This window comes from Amia ocellicauda, chromosome 6 (assembly GCF_036373705.1).
Source record: "Amia ocellicauda isolate fAmiCal2 chromosome 6, fAmiCal2.hap1, whole genome shotgun sequence".
Taxonomy (NCBI): domain Eukaryota; kingdom Metazoa; phylum Chordata; class Actinopteri; order Amiiformes; family Amiidae; genus Amia; species Amia ocellicauda.
Window position 1 is genome coordinate 49,800,415 of NC_089855.1, and position 25,874 is coordinate 49,826,288.

A 25,874-nucleotide genomic window follows, 5' to 3' on the forward strand; every position below is an offset into this window, starting at 1 on the left:
ACTGTTTTTGGTATTGACTGAGGGACAGTTGTAAAAGACAACCTCTCACCGGACCTCTGGCATACACCAAAGAAAGCCACCTCACCTCTCCCCCGGATCTCACAAAACACAATCCCCCCCGCCCCCAGGGAAGACAGACCGCAATCGGACTCGGGCTTGCACCTTTTGATTGGATGAACGGCCGCAAACATTCTATGTCATTTTCTTTTAAAGCTTCACTCGTGCTTGTAAAAAACCGAGGTCTCACTGAAAGAATGCCCTGACGTGGTTGCTTCCAAGCTAGCTGGTTTACAAAGTTCCTTTAACAATGATTTCCAAGAAGGGAAATAATCTATCTGTAATCTGTCAACACAGGCACCTTCTTCTCCGTTAAGCCACGCGGTCACCACCAGGAAGGTGAACGCACCAGGCCGACCCAGAGTTTTCGCCAATTCGTCTCCAAGCCTCCCAAGAGGGAACATAAACAGGCCTTATTCGCAGACACAGGCCCTCACGCAGGGAGTCCACCGCTTCACCGCCGCTGCCCCTGCCAAGGGCCCCAGGTCCCACCGAGACTTGAACTCGGATCGCTGGATTCAGAGTCCAGAGTGCTAACCATTACACCATGGAACCAAGCCCGCTGCCCACCTCTTGCCCGTGACGAAGGTTTCTGCTCTACGCACACGTCTCGCTCTGTCGCACGGCCAAGTCCAGAGTGAGCCAAGTTGCGCCCAGAGTGCTGCGTGTGGCGCGTCACTTCCGGAGCCGTCCCTGGTGGTCTAGTGGTCAGGATTCGGCGCTCTCACCGCCGCGGCCCGGGTTCGATTCCCGGTCAGGGAAAGTGGATCTGTTGCTCTTCCCCTAGGACCTGTGTGGTGCATTTTCTCTCTCTCTATCTGTGATTAAATCCTTACTCATATACATATGTCCATGAACGTTTCTGGAGCTCATGTAAATCACATCACACGACGGGCCGTGATCTTTTCGGTCACTTTGAAAGTTTTGCTCATGACAATCCTTTTCTATTGCGGCACGATGGCTGCCACCGAGGAAGGAAAGTCGTCCGCAGTTGGCTGCAAGCTTGCCTGAAGCGCAGGAAAGGACTTACTCGCGACGTGCCACTTAAAGACTGAAGAAGTGGGGGTCGGCCTCACCGAGAGCCCTGAGGATTAGCTCACGTGGTAGAGTGCTCGCTTAGCATTGTAGCGTTATGTTGGGTGTATTTGGATAAGAGCATTTGGGCTCTGAGCTGAAGCACTGATCTAAAGAAAACCTCTCCCCCCCAAAGTTATCAGATTCCCTTAGCTCATCAGCTTGGAACTGGTTTGCATCAAAGTGACAGTTTTGGGGAGGATGGCACCAAGAAGAGGCCAAATAGTTTGGAATTCTGCTATGAGATGTCTGGAGAAAGGGGCCTGTAGGTGATAAAAACTCTTTGAAGTGGACGAGAGCCGAAATCCCGACATAGAGCTACGAACCCAGGCCAACCGGCATTTCCAAAAGATGGCATGGATTGACATCAGTCATAAATCAAGCCCCCCTCCAATAGGACACTGGGGGCTGAAACCGAAATCCAATCTCAAAAACTCAAGAACCAATCACCTCTTGATCTGACAGACTATAAGGAACAGCGGACAGTCTTTCTCGCTATCTCTCACCTGAACCAGTAACTCGCTGCCACAGCTCAACCTGTAGCTCTGTTGCCAGAACCGGAACCAGAAACCAACTAAGTCTTTGCCGGCAACAGAAGAGTTAAACTGGGAGATGGAGATTGAGCCGTACGAAGAATTCTTTTAAAGGACTTTATTAAATAAAGAACTTTACAGACTGCGCTGCCCGCCTGTGCCCACCTGATCAGTGGAGTTTTACAGCTGGACAATTGACTAAGTCGACTGTATACGAAAGTGTCAGTCATTTAAATAGCTATTTGAGTCTTAAGAAACTTGACCCTTGGAACAAACACGGCCCTGCTTTCCCCAAAGTCTTTGTCTTCAAATAAGTACGGTGAGAGACCCTGCTTGCCAAGAAGATTTTGTGCACAACCTTGGAGCCTTCAAACCAGTGGAAAATCTGTTTGGAAACGACTCTACTTTCGCGAAACCCCAACTTCCAGGTGTATCGACTGAGTGGAAGTTCTTTGACAAAGCCGAACCAGACTGCCTTTGTTCCAAACCACACGGACCTCGTGCCGTGTGCTGTTATCTGAGCCCGAAGCCAGAGAGGCCTCTCTGCGACGAAGTTCAGATAAGTTTAACAGTTAGGAGTTCATGATTCATGACATTTGAGAAATCAATTAGAAATGTTAATCTGTGATTCATAACTCTAGAATGTGTAATATCATTTAGTTTTCTTAAATATAAATGTGTGTTGTATTAAACTGTTTTGTTGATAATTTTAGAAATAAAATCTGTCAACGCCGAGAAATATCTTCTCATTCCTGTTTAACTGTTTAGTCTGAAATTGACACAAGTTAATAGACATTAGATTATTGGTGGCCTTGCCTATCCTTAATCATTGAATAATAATCAGTTAAGGGAAATTGTGGTAACAAGTAATGATAGGATCTTTCTCGGCACCTAAACGTGAATGAGACTGATATATATATATAACGAGAAGTTACCTGACATAAATACTAACCTGCGTAGTTATTTAATGTCTGACTAATAATACTAACGAGAGACTCACCTTCGTCTTACTAACCGGTATTGTAGTCAATGTGTTTATAACCTTTTTTGTTTAACGATTTGTGTTATCATATGTGATCCCATGGTCTTTGATTTGGTCACGGAAGTGATTTGTCTTCGATTTGTTGATCTAGAGTTGAATTGTAATTAGTTTTTCCCTTTTGTATAATTAGTGTAGTGCTACATTTAGTTTTTGTTTTGAATACATTTGACAATTTATATCTTTGGAATTGGTGTCTGCGTCCAATTATTACAGAAATTGAGTTCTACAAGATTCCAGGATTCGTGATAAGGTGATACTATAAATTCACTTCTTTAATTGAAATGTATAAGTGTACCTTACGCTACAGCATGCGAGAGGCAGCGGGATCGATGCCCGCATTCTCCAAGGCCTCAGGCGCTCGTGCCCCGGTTTCGGGGGAGAGTCGCTCACTTTTCTTGCCGCAGACACAGGCGCAAGGCATTGCCTGTTTGCCGTAAGGTTATCAGACACAACGCGCCGGCGACGGCTGCAGCATTAGCACGCCGGCTGGCCCTTCCGAAGTTCCCCAAAAACGACCGAAATGCCGCTTCGACGTCGTAACCCCAGGAACGACCGCAAAGGCACTCCAACCCTCAATCTTCCGATCCGAAGTCAGACCGAAGAGACTGTATGATGTTTTAGATTAAAGATAGTATGCAGACCGAGCAAGTTAGATTTATCGAGCTAGCAAACAGCCATTGAGGCACCTGTTCGGGACGTACCCTGTAGAAATTCCTGTCAACGATAAAAGGATCAAACGGTGGAGAAAAAGCCCGCAGGATGTTTGTCAAAACTCTGTTTGTGGACTGAATGGCTTTCCCAGATTGGCAGGGACTGTTTTTGGTATTGACTGAGGGACAGTTGTAAAAGACAACCTCTCACCGGACCTCTGGCATACACCAAAGAAAGCCACCTCACCTCTCCCCCGGATCTCACAAAACACAATCCCCCCCGCCCCCAGGGAAGACAGACCGCAATCGGACTCGGGCTTGCACCTTTTGATTGGATGAACGGCCGCAAACATTCTATGTCATTTTCTTTTAAAGCTTCACTCGTGCTTGTAAAAAACCGAGGTCTCACTGAAAGAATGCCCTGACGTGGTTGCTTCCAAGCTAGCTGGTTTACAAAGTTCCTTTTCGCTTTAACGATGATTTCCAAGAAGGGAAATAATCTATCTGTAATCTGTCAACACAGGCACCTTCTTCTACGTTAAGCCACGCGGTCACCACCAGGAAGATGAACGCACCAGGCCGACCCGGAGTTCTCGCCAATTCGTCTCCAAGCCTCCCAAGAGGGAACATAAATAGGCCTTATTCGCAGACACAGGCCCTCACGCAGGGAGACCACAGCTTCACCGCCGCTGCCCCTGCCAAGGGCCCCAGGTCCCACCGAGACTTGAACTCGGATCGCTGGATTCAGAGTCCAGAGTGCTAACCATTACTCCATGGGACCAAGCCCGCTGCCCTCCTCTTGCCCGTGACGAAGGTTTCTGCTCTACGCACACGTCTCATCTGTTGCACGGCCAAGTCCATATTTAGCCAAGTTGCGCCCAGAGTGCTGCGTGTGGCGGGTCACTTCCGGAGCTGTCCCTGGTGGTCTAGTGGTCAGGATTCGGCGCTCTCACCGCCGCGGCCCGGGTTCGATTTCCGGCCAGGGAAGGTGGATCTGTTGCTCTTCCCATAGGACCTGTGTGGTGCATTTTCTCTCTCTCTATCTGTGATTAAATCCTTACTTATATACATATGTCCATGAACGTTTCTGGAGCTCATGTAAATCACATCACACGACGGGCCGTGATCTTTTCGGTCACTTTGAAAGTTTTGCTCATGACAATCCTTTTCTATTGCGGCACGATGGCTGCCACCGAGGAAGGAAAGTCGTCCGCAGTTGGCTGCAAGCTTGCCTGAAGCGCAGGAAAGGACTTACTCGCGACGTGCCACTTAAAGACTGAAGAAGTGGGGGTCGGCCTCACCGAGAGCCCTGAGGATCAGCTCACGTGGTAGAGTGCTCGCTTAGCATTGTAGCGTTATGTTGGGTGTATTTGGATAAGAGCATTTGGGCTCTGAGCTGAAGCACTGATCTAAAGAAAACCTCTCCCCCCCAAAGTTATCAGATTCCCTTAGCTCATCCGCTTGGAACTGGTTTGCATCAAAGTGACAGTTTTGGGGAGCATGGCACCAAGAAGAGGCCAAATAGTTTGGAATTCTGCTATGAGATGTCTGGAGAAAGGGGCCTGTAGGTGATAAAAACTCTTTGAAGTGGACGAGAGCCGAAATCCCGACATAGAGCTACGAACCCAGGCCAACCGGCATTTCCAAAAGATGGCATGGATTGACATCAGTCATAAATCAAGCCCCCCCCAATAGGACACTGGGGGCTGAAACCGAAATCCAATCTCAAAAACTCAAGAACCAATCACCTCTTGATCTGACAGACTATAAGGAACAGCGGACAGTCTTTCTCGCTCTCTCTCACCTGAACCAGTAACTCGCTGCCACAGCTCAACCTGTAGCTCTGTTGCCAGAACCGGAACCAGAAACCAACTAAGTCTTTGCCGGCAACAGAAGAGTTAAACTGGGAGAAGGAGATTGAGCCGTACGAAGAATTCTTTTAAAGGACTTTATTAAATAAAGAACTTTACAGACTGCGCTGCCCGCCTGTGCCCACCTGATCAGTGGAGTTTTACAGCTGGACAATTGACTAAGTCGACTGTATACGAAAGTGTCAGTCATTTAAATAGCTATTTGAGTCTTAAGAAACTTGACCCTTGGAACAAACACGGCCCTGCTTTCCCCAAAGACTTTGTCTTCAAATAAGTACGGTGAGAGACCCTGCTTGCCAAGAAGATTTTGTGCACAACCTTGGAGCCTTCAAGCCAGTGGAAAATCTGTTTGGAAACGACTCTACTTTCGCGAAACCCCAACTTCCAGGTGTATCGACAGAGTGGAAGTTCTTTGACAAAGCCGAACCAGACTGCCTTTGTTCCAAACCACACGGACCTCGTGCCGTGTACTGTTATCTGAGCCCGAAGCCAGAGAGGCCTCTCTGCGACGAAGTTCAGATAAGTTTAACAGTTTGGAGTTCATGATTCATGACATTTGAGAAATCAATTAGAAATGTTAATCTGTGATTCATAACTCTAGAATGTGTAATATCATTTAGTTTTCTTAAATATAAATGTGTGTTGTATTAAACTGTTTTGTTGATAATTTTAGAAATAAAATCTGTCAACGCCGAGAAATATCTTCTCATTCCTGTTTAACTGTTTAGTCTGAAATTGACACAAGTTAATAGACATTAGATTATTGGTGGCCTTGCCTATCCTTAATCATTGAATAATAATCAGTTAAGGGAAATTGTGGTAACAAGTAATGATAGGATCTTTCTCGGCACCTAAACGTGAATGAGACTGATATATATATAACGAGAAGTTACCTGACATAAATACTAACCTGCGTAGTTATTTAATGTCTGACTAATAATACTAACGAGAGACTCACCTTCGTCTTACTAACCGGTATTGTAGTCAATGTGTTTATAACCTTTTTTGTTTAACGATTTGTGTTATCATATGTGATCCCATGGTCTTTGATTTGGTCACGGAAGTGATTTGTCTTCGATTTGTTGATCTAGAGTTGAATTGTAATTAGTTTTTCCCTTTTGTATAATTAGTGTAGTGCTACATTTAGTTTTTGTTTTGAATACATTTGACAATTTATATCTTTGGAATTGGTGTCTGCGTCCAATTATTACAGAAATTGAGTTCTACAAGATTCCAGGATTCGTGATAAGGTGATACTATAAATTCACTTCTTTAATTGAAATGTATAAGTGTACCTTACGCTACAGCATGCGAGAGGCAGCGGGATCGATGCCCGCATTCTCCAAGGCCTCAGGCGCTCGTGCCCCGGTTTCGGGGGAGAGTCGCTCACTTTTCTTGCCGCAGACACAGGCGCAAGGCATTGCCTGTTTGCCGTAAGGTTATCAGACACAACGCGCCGGCGACGGCTGCAGCATTAGCACGCCGGCTGGCCCTTCCGAAGTTCCCCAAAAACGACCGAGATGCCGCTTCGACGTCGTAACCCCAGGAACGACCGCAAAGGCACTCCAACCCTCAATCTTCCGATCCGAAGTCAGACCGAAGAGACTGTATGATGTTTTAGATTAAAGATAGTATGCAGACCGAGCAAGTTAGATTTATCGAGCTAGCAAACAGCCATTGAGGCACCTGTTCGGGACGTACCCTGTAGAAATTCCTGTCAACGATAAAAGGATCAAACGGTGGAGAAAAAGCCCGCAGGATGTTTGTCAAAACTCTGTTTGTGGACTGAATGGCTTTCCCAGATTGGCAGGGACTGTTTTTGGTATTGACTGAGGGACAGTTGTAAAAGACAACCTCTCACCGGACCTCTGGCATACACCAAAGAAAGCCACCTCACCTCTCCCCCGGATCTCACAAAACACAATCCCCCCCGCCCCCAGGGAAGACAGACCGCAATCGGACTCGGGCTTGCACCTTTTGATTGGATGAACGGCCGCAAACATTCTATGTCATTTTCTTTTAAAGCTTCACTCGTGCTTGTAAAAAACCGAGGTCTCACTGAAAGAATGCCCTGACGTGGTTGCTTCCAAGCTAGCTGGTTTACAAAGTTCCTTTTCGCTTTAACGATGATTTCCAAGAAGGGAAATAATCTATCTGTAATCTGTCAACACAGGCACCTTCTTCTCCGTTAAGCCACGCGGTCACCACCAGGAAGATGAACGCACCAGGCCGACCCGGAGTTTTCGCCAATTCGTCTCCAAGTCTCCCAAGAGGGAACATAAACAGGCCTTATTCGCAGACACAGGCCCTCACGCAGGGAGACCACCGCTTCACCACCGATGCCCCTGCCAAGGGCCCCAGGTCCCATCGAGACTTGAACTCGGATCGCTGGATTCAGAGTCCAGAGTGCTAACCATTACACCATGGAACCAAGCCGGCTACCCACCTCTTGCCCGTGATGAAGGTTTCTGCTCTACGCACACGTCTCGCTCTGTCGCACGGCCAAGTCCAGAGTGAGCCAAGTTGCGCCCAGAGTGCTGCGTGTGGCGGGTCACTTCGGGAGCCGTCCCTGGTGGTCTAGTGGTCAGGATTCGGCGCTTTCACCACCGTGGCCCGTGTTCGATTCCCGGTCAGGGAAGGTGGATCTGTTGCTCTTCCACTAGGACCTGTGAGTAGATAGTAGGGTTTTTTGGGCGCGGCCTATTTTGTTATGACGTATGCCCTAAGCTTATTAATATTCCTACGTCATAATTGGGGGGCGTGATTTTAGAGTTATTTCCTTAATTATTCCTACGTCATATCCGTCAGAAAGTGTACACCCCTAAAACCCTGAACAACAAGGCCACCCATAAAGACCCCCCCCCCCTGAAGGCAACGCCCCGAAACTCTCCTCTCTATTTAAGACCCCGCGCTGCTTTTAGGCAATACCTCTTTAATTCTCAGCATCTGAAACATCCCGCTTCTTCAACATGTCCAGCGACATCAACATGAAGCCCCGCAAGAAACAATCCCGGGCAAGGGTTCCTGTACTCACCAATTTGAAGATTGAACGCTCCTGGGTGTTGTTCTGGGGGGGTCGACGGGGTTACCGCTTTAAAAGGGATCCCAGCTATGTTGGAGTGGAGATTTTTGCTTTGGGAGAGAAGGAGGGTACGTTGGAACCTTTTGAGACGGTGATTGAATACTCTTTTGAGGACTGGTTGAAGGTGATGGCATGGAGAGACCTGGGGCTTGTGGATAAGACTCTAGAAGGCTTGCAAGAGGGTCCAAGAGAAGGCGAAACGGAGTCTCCGACTCAGAGTTTTGAAAGGTGTGAATGGGAAAGCTTGCAGAACTACGGTACAGTGGTGAAGAGTCTATCTCTAACTACTGATCGTAAGGTTTTGTTTAGCAGTACCCTGATTACAAACCCTATTGAAGGGGTTGTGGAGGATCCAGAAAAACAGGTTACTGAAATTATGTTTGACGCCGTGGACTGGCCGTTCTTGAAAGAGGTCATAAACTGTATAAATGATGGTTTTGACATCTTGACCAAATGTTCACAACTGGATTCTGTTAGAAGGAGAATATGCTGGATTATGGATTATATATCCCCCTTGAATGACGACGACGATGATAAAACAGACGACCTGTGGGGGGTTGGAGGGGGGTCTGACGGCTCAGGGTCTACTCTCTTCTAAGAGGGCGGTGTGTCGTGACGTAGTGAAGAGATAGGATAAAAGGCGCAACAATTCATTCATGGTTTAAAATTAAAGAGAATGTCTTACCCGAAAGCTGCGGACGTCGACAGGCTCTACAGGCCTCTTCAAACCCGGGATCACCCCTGGTTCTATTCCCCAGATTTTGTATACACTCCGGAACCCTCTGACTGCGGTTACCCTCCAAGACCTCAGACCCCGGTCCCTCAGGACGAAACAACATGCGGAGCGATGGATGTCCAAATGAGTCTCGGGGATCCCCAGCCTCTGGAGCTCATGGAGGGCCTCGATTTTGCCGAACTGTCTACCGTCTGTGCGTCTCAGGAGGGGGTCAGTCCAATGGATGTAGAAACACCCCACAAACCACCAGGCGACCCAATGAGCATCGGACGGTCTCGGGGGCGTGATGAAGACGCAGGATTTATGCCCGGGGTAGGTGTCCAAGTAAGCAGAGTGGTTAAAAGCACCCTGGTGTATATTCTGAGTGCTCTCATCGACCGAGCTCTGAAAGAAGTCTGTCGGGGGTGTGAAGTGAATCACCCCAGTCAGTTGAGATACAGTTGTTTGTTTGAACCAGACCGTTACTATTTCCTGTTCTATTTCAACGTGTTTTACAGAAGACTGAACAAACCGTGGCTGAAACCGGCACTAATCAAGGCTCTGTCTTACTCCCACATACATGTCATTGCTGGACAAGTCCAGAAAATCATAGATGAGATTTTGCTGGAGCTGAAAAAGGAGCCGTTTATAATAGAGAAACTTGGGCAGCTGCTCAATGACCTGGATGAGCCAAGTAGAAAAACCGCTGGCAAGCTAAAAGCTTATTTCTTCCGTAAAGAAGTTAAAGCTGGGGGCAGCGACGAAGAATTCGACATCTACGCCACTGATTCAGACTCTGACCTGAACTAAGGGACTTTGAACATGGGGAATGTTCTGGACTGCTGCTGCAACTGGTTCTGTCATCAACACTCTGCAGCTAACCTGAGAGCGCTATTACACCATGTGCTTGACAGAAAAGTAGCCAACGCGAGCCTTTTCTCTACAGATTTAACCATCGATGAGGATCAACTTTCAAACCTGGAAAAGTTAATGGTTGCTGTAACAAAGACCGGGGGGTACGAACACTGGGATGAAGCGCTCAAGGGGGCCAAGAATGATATTAGGCCATTTCATCAACATCTGTATGACCTTTTACTGAGCATGTTTAATACCCCTCTGTTTACTTTTAAAATAGGTCATATTGTTGTTTTATTTACATATGTAACTGAGGTGTGTGCCTACAAGATAAAGAAACAGGTATTTGTTGATATAGATCAAGTAACCAATCATCTGATTTCTTTTTGTCTGGACCGTAGAAAAAATTGTTGTGTATGTTATACTTTTCTCAAATGTCTAAAAAGGGGTATCTGCTCTCCTGAAGTTGAATAAAAAACCTTGTATAAAAACTTTGCGCATAGTGTGGGTCTGTGTGTTTATTTGGCAGAATGACTCGGCAAGCTCCCCAAATGCATGAACTATACTACAACCCAGCCAAGATTGGGGGTTTGGCGGGTAAGAAGGGTTTTCAAAGAGGACTCGCTGAGGCCGGCGTGAAGGTTAATGATGTGGTTGTTTCAGAATGGTTACGGGAACAAGACGCCTATACCTTACATAAACCTCTCAGGATTAACTTTAAAAGAAACCGTGTATATGCAACTGACATAGACTCACAATGGCAAATGGATCTAGTCGATATGTCAAATTTATCAAAACATAACAATGGTCACAAATTTATGTTGATGTGTATCGATGTGTTATCAAAATATGCCTGGGCTCGCATTCTACATAACAAAACAGGTCGGGCGGTGACAAGGGCCTTTGAGGATATATTGTCCCAGGGACGATGTCCTAAAAAACTGCAGACTGATAAAGGAAAAGAGTTTCTCAACAGAGAATTTCAGAATCTACTGAAGAGACACAAAATACATCATTTCACCACCGGTAATGAGCTTAAGGCATCGGTGGTGGAGAGGTTTAACCGCACCATAAAGACCAAAATGTGGAGATATTTTACAGCGGTCAACACGTTCAAGTATTTTGATAAAGTTCAGGATTTTATCGATGCTTACAACCAAGGGTATCACGCCAGTATTAAAATGAAGCCTATAGATGTTGATCAAAGTAATTCTTTTAAGGTCTATAAAAAATTATACGGCCCATTTATTAAGAAGGGGAAAACTACTTATAAGTTCAACATCGGTGATGTGGTTCGCGTTTCAAAGCTAAGGAGTACTTTTGCCAAAGGTTATGAACAAACATTTTCTGACGAATATTTTACAGTTACCGAACAGGTGGCTAGAGACCCCCCCGTGTACCGGTTAAAAGACTATGACGGGGAGGATATAGAAGGAACGTTTTACGAAGCCGAGTTACAAAAAATTATTGTGGGTAAAGACATTGTATACAGAGTTGAAAAGATATTAGCTGAGAAAACCCAGAACCGGAAAAAATATGTGTTGGTGAAATGGCTTGGATGGCCTGAAAAGTTCAATAGTTGGGTCCCGGAACAACAGGTTTGTGATATTCAAGCCTTATAACAACATGCCCGCTGGTGTGATGGGGTCATTACTTTCGATACTCAAGATGGAATCAGGAGGCTTCTACGTGACTCTACCCAGTAACGCCTCTCTCGATATATACCCTAAAAATGAAATATCCAGTTACACGGTACAATTTGGAAAATCTATAGATCTAAGGGGGTCGTGGGAAGTGGGGTTGGCGGAAATACAGTATCCTTACACTTGGGCTGTTTTACAAGATAAGGATGCCACCTTCGCCATTTTTGACGATGTTAAAAAGAGTCAATGGACATTCACGATGCAAGGAGGTTATTATGACAATGTGGATACAATATTAGATGAGATGCATAAACAGTTCTCAGAAGGCACCCCCAACATCAAGCTATATTACAACCCTATTAAAAACAGAGTGTACAAGGTGTCAAAACCTGGTATTAGCATTCAAACCAAAGGACAACTGGGGCGTATATTAGGGTTCTATTCTGACACAGAGAGCAGGTTCTCAGAAGTGGTGGCACCCTTCCCGGCTGACATCAGTGGCGGCTTTTACACTCTTTATGTGTATACGGATATCATAACACACCAGAGGGTCGGGGATAGCTATGTCCCCCTTTTGAGAAATGTACTTATTAAAGGTAAAAGCAATGACATGGTCACAATTACTTATGACAAGCCACACTACGTACCAGTCTCAAAGACCCACTTTGACAACATCACGATCGAAGTAAAATCGGATCAGAATATCAACGTACCCTTCCGCTTCGGTAAAGTTATTGTCAAACTACATTTTCGACCCCTGAAACAGTGTGTACATTATTAAAATGGCTACCTCGAGGGGTTATGTAGATCCTAGCGCCTATGTGGATTATTACAAGATGCAAGCCGTGAACGGCTTGCCCGGTTTTGTAGGAGCCCCCACAATGTATGGAGCCGGTCTAGGAGGACTCTTTCGTGGTCTCTTTAGAATGGCCGTACCCCTGCTTAAGAGAGGCTCTGCTATAGCCAGACCCCACTTGAAAACAGCGGCTAAAAATATTGTTAGTGACGTGTTCACCAATGTTATGAACCGGGCAGCTAGCCATGAGCAGCAGGAGGGTTCGGGTCTCATGGTAATGGCGAGGAGGGGGGGTAAAAGAAGAAACAGTATGTGTCCACCAGGGCGACGAAGATCCGTGGCTAACAAAAAACGAAGAAGCTCTCATTCTCCAACATATCGTGGAAACACTCGGAGAAGGAAGCAGCACAAGAAAAAACCTGCAAAAAGAAAGTCTCAAAGAAAGACAAATAGAGCCTCAGGATACATCTTTTAAAAATGTCTTTTGTCCACAGTCTATCGGAAGAATGCGTCAAATCAGAACTGGATCTGTTTACAGTTCCATACACTCAAACGAGTATAGATAAGAGCATATATGTAGAGATACCCCCTCTTTCCGCAATTTCAGATACGGCCCCTCTGGAGTTTTTTATTGCTGGCAATGGCGAGGATTATATTGATTTGAATAACACATTTATTTTAATGAACTGTAAAGTGACTGATGAGGATGACGATGCAATCGAGAAGACGGCCAACGCTGGGGTCATCAATTACCCGGTGGCCACCATGTTTTCACAGGTGGATGTGACCCTGGGAGATCGGCTCATTAGTCAAAGCAGCAATACTTACCCCTATAGGGCCATGATGGAGTGTATCCTTAATTATAGTGAGGAGACCCTAAGCAAACAGTTCAGCCCCGGCCTTTTCTTCAAAGACACCCCGGAAGCTATGGACGACCAGGATCCAGAGGGACTCAATAAGGGTTTGCAAAAAAGAACGGCCTTTTCAACAGAAGGGAGGACCTTTGAGCTAATGGGACATATTCATGCAGACATATTTTTCCAAGAAAAACTCATGCTCAACGGGGTAGACATTAAAATTAAAATGATCCGTAGTAAAAGTGCTTTTTGTCTGATGACCCCTGATACTGAAAAATATAAACTGACCATATTATCGGCCTCGCTGTTTGTGAAAAAAGTATCCGTCTCCCCGGCGGTTAAACTAGGACATGCGCAGGCTTTAATGACGGCAAACGCCAAGTACCCGATCGAAAGAGTCTATATGAAAGTCCACAGTATCCCCGCAGGGACACGGGTGATGAACCAGGAAAATCTGTTTCTAGGCCAGCTCCCAAAACAGGTTATTATAGGTCTCGTGGATAATGATGCATTTACCGGGGTTTACAACAAGAACCCCTTTAACTTTAAACATTATAACGCGGAATTTATAGCACTGTACGTCGATGGTGTGCAGGTTCCATCCAGACCTTTTCAACCTGACTTTGAAAACGGCAACGCGGTTCGTGAATATTACAGTCTAGTACTGGCTACGGGTCGCCATCTCAAGGATCAACCTCTGCTGATCGATCGCCGGGAATACTGCAGCGGTTACACCCTGTACGGTTTCAACCTGACCCCTGACGAAGAGTGTGGACAACATTTTTCACTGATGAAGACGGGCAATATGCGTTTGGAGATGCGTTTCAAGCAGCCTCTACCACGCACTGTAAATATGGTCGTGTATGCTGTGTTTGACAACATTATTGAGGTGAATCAGAGGAGAAACGTTCTGTATGATTATTATTAAAATGAACACCAGAGAGCTCAACCACATCATGAATGCCCTGGACGGCTCACGGAAAGTGTTTCAAGGAGTCTACGCCTGCGACCAGCTGCCTAAATTTAAGATCAAGAATTTACCTGCAATGTACATAATCAACACACACCCTAAAAATATGCCCGGAGAACATTGGCTGGCTATTTATCTAAGGGAGGACCGCCGTGGGGAATTTTTTGATTCCTATGGAAACCCCCCGGATTTCAGACCTTTCCCTCGGAAGATCAATAACTTTCTGCTCAACAACTGTCAAGAAACCATTTACAGCGGTCGTCAAGTACAAAGTCTTCAGACCTTCACTTGTGGTCAACACTGTGTGTTTTTCTTATATCATAGATCTAAAGGAAGGTCATACCCCGATATTATGTCCTTGTACAGTGAGGATTTAGGCCAAAATGATAAAAAAGTGGCAGAGTTTGTCAGGACACTGTGGACCCCCCCTTATAACACAATTACTTACGACCCTAGCCAGCCATGTATACAGATGGGGTGTTCTTGTGAGGATTTTAAAAGATGTCATGCGTGTTAAAGTGAAAAAATAATGAAAACAGCCTTTGAATCATTAGTTTTGTTTTTATTCAACACAAATCTTATACAAAGCAGGGTTATGTTATAAATAAATGTACAACATTTGAAAATAAAAATAAAAAATAAAAAAATTGTTTGTCGGTTCCTTATTTACAGGGGAGACAAATAAAAACATGAGATTAATAAGCTTCCCAACGATGGATAGATCCTGAGGAGGGTTGCTCAACACGGTCAGAGTAATGAGATATCGGCGTCAGATCAGTCACCACCTCTTTACACAGACGGATTTTTTGTCGCGTTTCCTGGTTAGGGACTGTTGATTGGGGCATGTTCAGACAGGCCATCGCCTGTAGGAAAGCATTCCAGCCTACAGGTCGGCGACTATCGGGTACCTTATTAGTCGTTACCCGCGGTTTCTGAACCATTTTGTGCAGAATATATTCTGCATGTCTTTTGCTTCTGGCCGGCATGTTTCTCAAAACATCCGTTACAACATCTCCCTCTGAACTCTCAACAGGTTCGGGCACCGCAACATCTTTATCAACCGTACCCCCCGCATCAGTCCCAGAACCATTTTCTTGAGAGGCCATGGTTAAAGTTAAAATGTTTTGATCTTTTTCACCCTGTCTAACCAGACGGAGGTAGCGCTGTAACGTGTTGCTATACATCTGGGCTTTGGAATACTGATTTAAATCGGCCCTGGCCAGTATAGCTTTCATTTCAGAGTCCAGGTTGTTTTCGGCCGTTTGTCTAATGGGCTCTGGCCCGACAACATTTTTTCTCAGTTTCTCAAGCTGCTCCTGAGGGATCAAAAACATTTTCTGAGCATATTCCATTATTAACCCACTCTGGAAGCTAGAAGACTGGTTAGGAAAGGCACGGCTATGCTCAACAGCGGTCCTATAAAACCTCCGGTTTGATTAATCTTCTTTCTTTTTCTTTTAATAGAATACTTCTTATTAGCGATGATCTTGATAACCGCTTTTTGTTTTTTGAGTTTAGAATGTTGAGAAGGGGTTAGGGGTATATTACCGCGTAAGATGTTAAAAGCTATTTCACACAGGGTCTCGATCAAATCCGAGGGGGCCCCTGCCAGCACAGCTTTCCTATGGCGCGGGCTCCCCTCAAATAACATTTGCAAAAGCGGCAGATTTCTTTTAATCCGAACAGACATTCTTATTTATTTCCTTTTCTTTAGCACATACACTGCCGGCCAATCGGGCGGGCACAAACCTGTTCTGAGGCGAAAGTCTTCTGGGGTTTGTGCTTTTAAGTCCACAATCAAGTACCCGTAGGGTTTTTTGGTGGCATCCTCAAATGCCTCCAAAAAGAATTTGGTCTGGTTAGGGTACATTTGACGAGCCAAGACGGTGACCTGTAGTTTATCTCTGGGGTTTTTAAAAAGAATTATATAATTGGCATTTAAATTAATAGTGCGGCTTTTTTTACCTTGAAAAAATAGATTTTGAACTAAATAAATAATACTTAAATTCCTATGATGAGTGTACTTTGTGAAAGCTTTTTCCACTTCACTGTTGTCACCGGCCTGCTCCATCAGGTCATCAAGGATCACTAGATTAGTTTGTCCGGGCGGGAACAGGTCATCGTCACACAACGAGGCGGGGAGGCCTTGCACAAATTTCAGATTATTTTTTTTTGATGCCAAATCATCGTAGAGAGGTTGCCAGCAAGAGTAACACCACACTATGTTGTCAAGAGCTTGGGACACGGTTGCGTCCACATCTTCTATGATGTTCTTTATAAGATAGCTCTTACCCGAATTGGAGGGACCGGCTATAATACAGGAGAAAGGGTGTTGAAGTCTGTTATCAAAACCACTGCTAATATCCATAAGGCAGAGTGGTATAATCAGTCTTCAACACTCTTTTATTGTACACCACCCTTAACCGTTTGTTTAGTGATCTATTTTCCAATGTGTACCCCTTTTTATTGTGATAGATCTGATTTCCGGCTGTAATAATCTCGCGAGGAGGCGCGTCTTTCTCGGTTACAAAACTTTGTACCAGGGTCGTCAGAGACTTGATGTTAATGAGCTTGTTGTTACAATGGTTCAGAGTGAAACCCTTAACTTTCATACAGGTCTTACCCGCAGCCGTTCTGTATGCGTAAGTCTTAGGACCCCCTGAAACAAACTCCACTATGTGGTCCTGAGGATCTAGCTCGCTCGTTAACTCCCCAAGGTAGTCCCCGAGGGGAGGGACCCAATCCCCTGGCCTGGTGACAAAGATTACAGAGTCAGTATCATGATAGAGCGTGCGTTCCTGCAGCTGATCCATTAAGTTGTACAGTTCAAGCCGGGCGTAAGCCGTGGTAAAAACCGCTATGAAAACATTAACGTTTCCCTGTTTGGTGGGGAAATCTTTAGGGGCCCTCCACTGGACCTGTGCCACGTGGTCATTTAAGAATTGAAAGTGTGATACTGCATGTTGTTTGGAAAAGATAAATTCTATAAACTGTTCAGGGGTTTTAATCAAGGTTGTGTTTAGACGGTTATTTCTTTCCCCAAACTTACCCCACAGACTGTTTAAAATCAGTTTGGACATTTGTCTCTTGGCGGGGTTTACAGTTATGTTCCCCGGCTCTAGACGGATCCCTTCCTTTTCAAAATATTGCTGAACGTACCGCTCTTTGGCAGCGGAGTCAACACACCATGAGGGATAGCCCGATGCCTCCTGTTTCCCTTTCAGATGGGTCATAATGTACTCAGCAAAAAGAGTATCAGATTTTTCAGAAAAATGCCAAACCTCATACACCTTACCGACTCTGTAACCTTTCTCCACCGCCTTGTCAAGCTCAATGCTACACCAGACACCCGTCAGCGCTCTCTCGTCATCACTGTGCAGACAAGAGGTATTTTGATTTTCAGTTTCCACACACGTTCTACACAGAGGGAACATCAATTTTCCCGAACACCTGTAAGGCAACACGGGTAGGAACAGCTCACGAGGAGGGTACATGGTGACTTTGATCAAACCAAAGTACTGTCCGATTTCGAGAAAGTCACGATAAACAATGGTTGGATGCCCCACCGGGTACATTTTGGTCTTGTTGACATAAGGGTACAGACTGGTGAAATCATAGTAATCTACTCTCTCACCCTCCTTTACCTCATAATGTAAACAGAGGGCGTTGGTACGACCCCCAAATAACGCATCCCTGGGCTCTAGACGTTCAGGAAAGTCCAAGGTTTCCATAAACCGTTGTACCTCCACATCCTGTTGCTTCAGGGTCGTCCACGCGTGTTCCCAAATCACCAGTACATTCAAACCATAGGTGTTTTTTAAAGTTTCAATTCGTTCCTGGAAATCATAGTACATATCACCGCAGAGTTTTTGTGTTACGGGGTTAAAGGTGTTTGGGTCGAAGCACTGAGGACAGCCATGGTAAATACAACCAGCAAACTCATAAGCGGTACGCCGCCCGGACACGTCGCTAAAACCGTCTAAGTAGTAAGGACCCATTTTGACTTCCCCTTGATTTAAAGCATGTCTGATGAAGATGTTATCCCGGGCACTCAGATATTCCAGCCACTGTATGGAGACAGTCGAAAAGTTCTTTTGTCTAGCACGATAGTTGTCAGAAGTGGTGTCCGCTATAGTGTTTTTCTGCAAGAAATTGGATCGATACATTTTCATGCAGAGAGACGCTATGGTCACACTTTGCAAAGGGTCGAGACCCGACGTGTTGATAACCTCGGTGCGGAAACGCAAACAGGCTTCTTTAAGGATCTCCACATCATTTTTACAATAAGCGGCCATCTCTTCTCGGAAATCAAAAACACCCCCCTTAACCGTATTGTACCATTTAAAGAATTCCTCCCTCTCATGAGACATCATAGTATCAACCCCATAATAAGAGGCGGGCGGGTAGGACCCTCGATAATTTTGAGTGTCCTTAGTATTAAAAAAATGGCAGAACCAACCTTTCTTCTGAGCCTCAAAACCCAGAGCTTTAGGCAAAGCGCTCAATTTCATGGGGAGGAAATTTAACGAGTCTATGTAACGTTGGTTGAAAGCCTCGTTGGTGAAACACATGATCTTGCTACCCTGAGCTATTATTTTTGGGGTCACCCCATTTTCCACCAGATACTTCATCAATATGTAAGAATCATAACCCTTAGCATTGTGGGCAATAAATGTGTAATTGAGGTATTTTGGACCGCGATACCGCGTAAAGAAATCCCTGACACAACTCTCACCGCTAGCTGACCACTCACAATCCAACATGTCAATACAGTGTATATAATTAGCAACATGGACCCCGTTTTCTTGCCGGCATTCAAAATCAAAAAAGACATACCGGTTGTGCGGCGGCTCCTTTTTAACCGGCTGAATAAAGCACTGGTGTTCAGACCCCGGGGTTAAATCCGCATTACAGATCCTACATCTCGGTTCCAGACATTTGTGTGGTTTAACCTCATGAAAACGGTACTGGAGGCAACACTGCGGGCAATATTTAGTTTGATCACAATAACTCCGTTTTTTAACCCCCTCAGCAGCGGCCCTCTGCACCTTATGTTCGGAAAAACAGAACGCGGAGAGACAAATCCTTAAGCAATCTTTACATCGGATGGTAGGGGCCAAACCCTTACGACATTGCGGATTGAAACAGACGTTACAGTAACCGTCACAGCGGTGCTTAAGCTTATCATTGAAGGCCTTATAACACCAATGACAAACATACGAACAACCCAAAAAAGCCGTCAAACTCTTTATTCCAAAGTAATGACTATCACTTAGGAAGAGAAACAGTGTCTGTGTATGGGTTTCAGGATGTGTCTGAAATTTCACAAATACTTCCTTTACCTCACAACGGTACCACACAACAATTTTTAAAGACAACAACTCCTCAAACATGGCAATGTCTGAAAAGGCAACCATCTGTTGAGAGTTTAAGCCGGCCCTCTGATGAAGCATTAAAGCCTCTTGCATAGCTTGGGGTTCAGGCATGTCGGGGGTGAGTAGTTTTATTAAACTGTAAGCAAAACAGAGCTTATTGTCCCCATTGGAACTCACCACTAATTGCCTGAGCTTGTTCCTAATTATGTCGTTCTTCAAGCATTTCGACAGTCTTCTAAGCGCCCCACCCTCAGGGTTAGGAACCACATTCATTACCAGAGACAGACTTTCATCAGCTAAGATGGATGCGTTACTTTGCAATAACGCTTCGATTTTAGCCAGAAATTCATCAACATCTAAATTATCTCCACTCAGCATTACAGATAGGTTGCTAAACAAATCATCCCCTCTGAGTTCTAACTGTACAACATCTCGAGGTCTGACCCTTTCAGCAACCTGTTCAAGCATGTTTTGCAAGGCCTCGTGTATGTTGACAAATATTTCTGCATAATTGTCACAATTTAAAAGTTCTGCAAAATTAAAACGCTGAATCATTTCAAAATTGTTATAGGCCGGTCTATCTATAATCACGGGATCACTGGTACTTTTGGACACATCATCATTTTGAACAAAGCCTTCAACCCCTACATTCTCACAGAGCATGTTATCCACAGCCTTATCAGTCTCAGAACCCTCCACATTCCGAACACCCCCACCGCTGACATCTACAAAACCCCCTTTTTGAGGAGGCTCATTTAAAGCCTGTAAAAGTCCTTCAAAGATATCCACCCGGTTAATGTCAAGACCCTCCTCTATAGTGACGGCTGCTTCTGCCGCCGTACTGTGTTCTAATTGTCTCAAATCATTTATAATAGGGGCAGAATTTGGTCGGGGTAGCGTCTCCAAAGCCTCCACCATTTCAAACAAATCGGGGTGAACTAGGGGTTGAACCTCTATAAGCGCTACCGTTGGGAGGTGGTTATTTAGATCATTGACCATCTGTAACAGGTCGGGGTTCACGGTAAGTCTGGTAATTCACATTCTATCGGTGGTGATTGGGGGTTATTTAAATCATTTATCATTTGTAATAGTTCCTGGTTCATTGGGACATCAGAGGAGTTCACAACAGGGCCGAGGGTGTTCTCTCGGGAAGGTCTTTTTGGGGCCCTAACTTGTTCATAATCCTTTAGTTTGTGAGTTCTTTTACCAAGTCCGGACATTTTTTTTATTTTTTATTTTTCCAACAACCCACAATAGTAAGGCGTTTTGTATCTATTAAAACATTAAATACGGTACAATTCGTTAGTAAGGGTATTAATAAGGGTGTTTTGGCTCTCTATCACAAGGTTTTGCCCCACTAACACAAGTCTTTGATTTAGTAACAAGGTATGTAGCAACTCATGCCGACCTTCAGGAAGTAGCTCCGGGGGATGGTGTCCTGGCTCAGCTGCAAAGGATGGTCGCTCCGGTAAATCTCGGTCGAAGGAGGCAGGGAGCGAGCGTATACTCACGGACGGAGACCAAGAAGGCCTTTGCGGTGACACCCTGGCCAATCGCGGTGTACTGTTCAGCGTTTCTGTAGCCAAGAAACGGGGCTGGGGGGACGATGTTGAAACCAGTCCGTCGTTGGGTGGTGTGTCAACCCTGACTGACGGCGACCCCTGAGGTTGTTGGTTGCCTGTATTTGTTCCGCCCGACAATGCGGCGGGCTGAATCTGGATTGTTGAATTACCCCCAGAAGGCTGTGGCCTGAGTAGATGTTGGGGGGTCTCCAAGACCACCGTGGGGGATCCTCTCGGTGATCTCTCCGGGGAAGATGTTTGATCCCACTTAGACGGGGTAATTGTCCTCAATAGCTCATCCACAGAATGACTATCCCAAGAGTCTTGGGAAGAATAAAAATATACATTACATTTACATCTTTAAACGGCGACAGAAATCAAACTTAAAACAACATGTCCAGGACCTTCAAAACCTTTAGCTTTTTTAGACCTTTGAAAATAGGCTTAGACATTCACTACAACGCCTTATTATTTACAGACAATATATTTATTAGGACTTGATAATAAATGTAAAACAGAGAAGCCTCTGTAAATAAACTGTTTCTTAAATGTAATATTGTTAATAAAACACTTTTTATACACACACACACCACATTTCATTTTTAAATGAACCTTCCAAGTGTAAACGCTTCCTGATCCCGGGACTTCCTGTTTCACAAACGTTTTCACGATCTGTTTAAATATTAAATACAATGAACACCTTCAAGCCTTTTCCTACAGCCACTTTAAAACAGAAGTATAATTGCGGGAGATAAGCCAAACAACTTACTAAAACCTTTCGGACAGCTTTACTTCCTAACCAGACGGTCGGGCAATCGGTCATTTCTAAACACATGCCCCAGAAACAAGCCTAAACCTGTCCGGACTTCTAAAGATCTTTCCCAGAACCCCCAAGACCTACAGGAAATGGGCACCCCTCGCTTAAATATTAGCCCTCAACGGGCAAACAAAACCCTTTTAAAAACATTAAAGTTTGAAAGATCTTACTTACCTCCAAAGAATAATCGTTTCTTATGTTTTTCAGCTGGTTTAGCTTTTTGCACTTCTGTGAAGGTAAGAGACATGTTTAACCTTTAACCACCCCGCTTTATAAAAAGCTTTAACCTCTTACAAGCGGCAGATATATACTCACCGCTATCAGATACAGGGGCTGACGGCCTTTCAGATTCTTGAAAGGTTACGGTTCTCGAAGGTAAAACTAAACAAGCCCTCGATGTGGAAGGCCTTTCGTTGTCTCGAACCACGTTTCTTAATACTGTTAGAAAGGATATTTTTTTAAATTAACAAAACGGGCCTCAAACATCTTACAGAAACGTTATACAAACAAACAGGGGTTTAGTTCTTACCCGGTCGGCAGACAGCCTGTCTAGGGACAACCACTTCTCTTGGTTGATCCTCGGAGACATTAATCACAGGCCTTTCGATAGTTTCTGTGTAATTAAAGAGACCGCCATTAATATATATTAAAACGTTTTCATAACTCTAATGAGCCGCTTCAAAACACAACCACACACCCATACATAAGAACCCTTGAGCGCAAACACAAAAATCTTACCGTCGTTGTTCCAGATGATCTCCTCAGCGTTGGGAATTAACTCCTGTTGACTGGCTGAAAAATAATTTTACAGAACTTAAAACAGATGTTATAACCTTATTTACAATACATGCCCACAACCCGCTCTGAGTCAATGAAAATAATCTGAAGACTTACCTAAAAACTCGTTTAAATCGAAGTCGTTGATGTTGTTTCCGGACATTGTTGATCTTTAGGCTTAAATCGAAAGGTCAGTATGAGTCTGTCGAGCTGAAGACCAGACCTTCATACTTATACTGATGGCCGGATGCCGGATCTGCTTGTAAGGCATTGTTCTGGGCTGGCCTTTGTGCCGTCCTGTTACCAATTAACATATCAAAACCAACCAATAAAATGACCCTGCATCAATTTCAAATAGAAACCAAGATGGCGACGATCTCTCTCCTCTCTACTCTAAACTTTTATTAGAACCTTTTGGTCTCTCAAAAAAACATTTTTAAGCATCAAGACCTATAGTCAATAAACACTAAGAATATTTCAGGCCTTTATACGCGCTAAAAAACAACCTGAGCCAAGAAAATAACTATAAAGATCTAAAATAAGTAGCGCTTTTCCAGTGATTTTTTTTTTTTTTTAATAGCGATGCTTTGTTTGGTATTAAACAAGTCACAAACTACTCAGAACAGCGTTTATCCCCACAAAAGAGATATTTGGGTTTATTTTACAAAGCTTATAAATTATATAGTTTAAAAGTATTCTGAATGTTTTGAGACCACACGCCATGCCTACGTTTGTCTGAGCCCACCCCCGTCCCCCGTGGTGTGAGTGATTTAGCCTTGAGTGTTGTGATCTATTTAGCATTGAGTGATCAGTTGTTTTTATTTTTTAAATGATTCCTTATCATCAGGGATTGAGCCTGCTAAAATACCTTAAAAACATATCCTTATCTTAAGTCTAACTCTTATGAGCTTTAAGACCCTAGAATGTATTTAAGTAAAACGAATGAACACATTATGTGTGAGATAAAATATAACCACAGCTTTTTTTTTTTTTTTTTTTTTTTTACAAAAACAATTAACCTATACCGACAAACACCCACACACACACACACTCTCTTTTTTTAAATTTTATTTTTAATTAAATTTGAGGGGAGAGACAGAGCCATATACATTGGGGTTAACATAAGTACCCTATGCAAAACAGGAATTGTTAGGACCTGTGACCATTACAGACAACAGAACTTGTTGATCTTATAAAATGATTGGGCGAGAGAGAGAGATATAGAGACAGACAGAGACAGAGCCAGTGTGAATATGATAAACGCACTATTCAAAATGGCATTGTTAAGACCTGGGACCATTACAGACAACAGAACTTGTTGATCTTATAAAATGCTTGGGCGAGAGAGACAGAGAGAGAGAGACAGACAGAGACAGAGACAGAGACAGTGTGAATATGATAAACGCACTATTCAAAATGGCATTGTTAAGACCTGGGCCCCTTACATGTATATTTAAAAAAGACCCCCAACCACTACAGGAAGAGCCGACCCATTCACACTCTACAGTTGACCAACAAGAACAACAAGAACAACCGGTTATGGGTGGCCTTGTTGTTCAGGGTTTTAGGGGTGTACACTTTCTGACGGATATGACGTAGGAATAATTAAGGAAATAACTCTAAAATCACGCCCCCCAATTATGACGTAGGAATATTAATAAGCTTAGGGCATACGTCATAACAAAATAGGCCGCGCCCAAAAAACCCTACTATCTACTCCTGTATGGTGCATTTTCTCTCTCTCTATCTGTGATTAAATCCTTACTTATATACATATGTCCATGAACGTTTCTGGTAACTCATGTAAATCACATCACACGACGGGCAGTGATCTTTTCGGTCACTTTGAAAGTTTTGCTCATGACAATCCTTTTCTATTGCGGCACGATGGCTGCCACCGATGAAGGAAAGTCGTCCGCAGTTGGCTGCAAGCTTGCCTGAAGCGCAGGAAAGGACTTACTCGCGACGTGCCACTTAAAGACTGAAGAAGTGGGGGTCGGCCTCACCGAGAGCCCTGAGGATTAGCTCACGTGGTAGAGCGCTCGCTTAGCATTGTAGCGTTATGTTGGGTGTATTTGGATAAGAGTATTTGGGCTCTGAGCTGAAGCACTGATCTAAAGAAAACCTCTCCCCCCGAAAGTTATCAGATTCCCTTAGCTCATCAGCTTGGAAGTGGTTTGCATCAAAGTGACAGTTTTGGGGAGGATGGCACCAAGAAGAGGCCAAATAGTTTGGAATTCTGCTATGAGATGTCTGGAGAAAGGGGCCTGTAGGTGATAAAAACTCTTTGAAGTGGACGAGAGCCGAAATCCCGACATAGAGCTACGAACCCAGGCCAACCGGCATTTCCAAAAGATGGCATGGATTGACATCAGTCATAAATCAAGCCCCCCTCCAATAGGACACTGGGGGCTGAAACCGAAATCCAATCTCAAAAACTCAAGAACCAATCACCTCTTGATCTGACAGACTATAAGGAACAGCGGACAGTCTTTCTCGCTCTCTCTCACCTGAACCAGTAACTCGCTGCCACAGCTCAACCTGTAGCTCTGTTGCCAGAACCGGAACCAGAAACCAACTAAGTCTTTGCCGGCAACAGAAGAGTTAAACTGGGAGAAGGAGATTGAGCCGTACGAAGAATTCTTTTAAAGGACTTTATTAAATAAAGAACTTTACAGACTGCGCTGCCCACCTGTGCCCACCTGATCAGTGGAGTTTTACAGCTGGACAATTGACTAAGTCGACTGTATACGAAAGTGTCAGTCATTTAAATAGCTATTTGAGTCTTAAGAAACTTGACCCTTGGAACAAACACGGCCCTGCTTTCCTCAAAGACTTTGTCTTCAAATAAGTACGGTGAGAGACCCTGCTTGCCAAGAAGATTTTGTGCACAACCTTGGAGCCTTCAAACCAGTGGAAAATCTGTTTGGAAACGACTCTACTTTCGCAAAACCCCAACTTCCAGGTGTATCGACTGAGTGGAAGTTCTTGGACAAAGCCGAACCGGACTGCCTTTGTTCCAAACCACACGGACCTCATGCCGTGTGCTGTTATCTGAGCCCGAAGCCAGAGAGGCCTCTCTGCGACGAAGTTCAGATAAGTTTAACAGTTTGGAGTTCATGATTCATGACATTTGAGAAATCAATTAGAAATGTTAATCTGTGATTCATAACTCTAGAATGTGTAATATCATTTAGT

At 44.5% G+C, this 25,874-nt stretch overlaps 6 non-coding genes across 6 annotated transcripts; 3 read left to right on the forward strand and 3 right to left on the reverse strand.

Annotated features, from left to right (window-relative positions):
- Positions 1 to 540: 540 nt before the first annotated feature.
- On the reverse strand, positions 541 to 612 carry trnaq-cug (transfer RNA glutamine (anticodon CUG)). The gene has a single exon. It is a non-coding gene; the product is annotated as a tRNA-Gln (tRNA).
- Positions 613 to 747: 135 nt separating this feature from the next.
- On the forward strand, positions 748 to 819 carry trnae-cuc (transfer RNA glutamic acid (anticodon CUC)). Its single transcript has one exon. It is a non-coding gene; the product is annotated as a tRNA-Glu (tRNA).
- Positions 820 to 4,065: 3,246 nt separating this feature from the next.
- trnaq-cug (transfer RNA glutamine (anticodon CUG)) lies at positions 4,066 to 4,137 on the reverse strand. Its single transcript has one exon. It is a non-coding gene; the product is annotated as a tRNA-Gln (tRNA).
- A 134-nt stretch (positions 4,138 to 4,271) lies between these two features.
- Positions 4,272 to 4,343, forward strand: trnae-cuc (transfer RNA glutamic acid (anticodon CUC)). Its single transcript has one exon. It is a non-coding gene; the product is annotated as a tRNA-Glu (tRNA).
- Positions 4,344 to 7,586: 3,243 nt separating this feature from the next.
- On the reverse strand, positions 7,587 to 7,658 carry trnaq-cug (transfer RNA glutamine (anticodon CUG)). Its single transcript has one exon. It is a non-coding gene; the product is annotated as a tRNA-Gln (tRNA).
- Positions 7,659 to 7,793: 135 nt separating this feature from the next.
- Positions 7,794 to 7,865, forward strand: trnae-uuc (transfer RNA glutamic acid (anticodon UUC)). The gene has a single exon. It is a non-coding gene; the product is annotated as a tRNA-Glu (tRNA).
- The last annotated feature ends 18,009 nt before the right edge of the window (positions 7,866 to 25,874 follow it).